The sequence below is a fragment of the Notolepis coatsorum genome (genome assembly GCF_963971535.1).
Source record: "Notolepis coatsorum genome assembly, chromosome: 17".
NCBI classification, from domain to species: Eukaryota; Metazoa; Chordata; class Actinopteri; order Aulopiformes; family Paralepididae; genus Notolepis; species Notolepis coatsorum.
In genome coordinates this window covers 102,860,182-102,861,527 of record NC_140181.1, presented here as the reverse complement: position 1 = coordinate 102,861,527, position 1,346 = coordinate 102,860,182, and the positions used below count along the sequence as shown (strand labels likewise).

Genomic DNA, 1,346 nt, shown 5'->3' with positions numbered 1-1,346 from the left:
GAGAGAATAGATTTTTCAGCCCGCTTCTATAGCGTGCATAAGTACACATATACTTATCTTTCTATTTTCCCGGAAATTTTCGAAAGAACGATAGCTTTTCGAAATGCTATAAAAAGGATATGATTAAAAAACAATCCGTTTCGACAATGTTGACTGCAAACAAGTCATTGATAAGCGACGGGCAGATTAGACACATAGCCATAATTTAAAACATAGATTATGCAGTTTTTAACGCTAACATTGAAGTGGATGATGGCATTCAAGGGGGTAAAAAGGTAAACAAGGCTGGCACTGATAATAGTGTTAATATCTCAAACACCAAAACATTGATGCAAGTGAATGGGACTGAAAGGGAGCTGTTGGTAATCGGATAGACGTCTTAAAGTTATTACTGTTAATATTTGTGCACTAACCTATGGATGACTTAGGAGCATGATTGCAAACCTCCCTAATGTAACTGTTTTAACTGATTCTATCTGTCTTTTGTTGTATTTATATATATTTTTTTTGTATTATGTTCTTATTGTAGCCTAATATTGATAGTATGTTTCACCATGTATTTTATTGCCTATTGTAATCCTGACTGCATTGAAAATGGCTTTCCTTTTAATTCTCTCGCACCACCCTCTGTATCTCTCTCTCTCTCTCTCTCTCTCTCTCTCTCTCTCTCTCTCTTTCTGCTTCTGCATCCGCCCATCTGTCTCTCTGTACATGTACTTGCTGTGTGGCCTGCTGCTTATCTCAAGGAAAGCGTTTCCTTCCACAGTATACAGTAATAATTTCCCCAGAGTTACCTCTTTCCTTGGTGACCGCGAACACAAGGATTATGACCCCTTTTAAAATGGCTTATGTGCTCCTAATCAATAACAAGTGTGTAAATCTTTTGACTTGCACTTATTATGACTTGTCATTAATATCTCTACTGTTCATCTCTCTCTCTCTCTCTCCCTCCCTCTCACTCTCTCTTTCTCTCTGCCTCTGTCTCTCTCTCTCTCTCTCTCCTCTCCTCTCTCTCTCTCTCTCTCTCTCTCTCATCTCTCTCTCCCTCTCTCTCTCTCTCTCTCTCTCTCTCCTCTCTCTCTCCTCTACAGGGCAAGAGGATGGATGAGCAGAGGTGCTCCTTCCCCTCCGCACTCAAAGTACAGTGATTATTTTCCATCTCTAGACTCAGGAGTGCGTTAGTGAAAGGGTTAACCTTCTGTAGGAAGGATAGTGAAGTTTATTTTATTTTTAATTTTTTTAATAAACTTGGGAGCACTACAGACGGTGTGCTGACTTCTTTTTGCAACTTTATAGTGAAAGGGTTAACCCTTGGTAGTGTGGTAGTAAAGGCTTAACCTTCTGTA

General features: G+C 39.5%; 1 long non-coding RNA gene across 1 annotated transcript in view; it reads left to right on the top strand.

Moving 5' to 3' along the window:
- Positions 1-1,139, top strand: part of LOC311243833 — a 38,193-nt gene extending 37,054 nt beyond the window's left edge. The window contains exon 3 of the long non-coding RNA XR_014620679.1: positions 1,092-1,139. This is a non-coding gene — a long non-coding RNA (uncharacterized lncRNA). The remainder of the gene's footprint in view (positions 1-1,091) is intronic.
- The last annotated feature ends 207 nt before the right edge of the window (positions 1,140-1,346 follow it).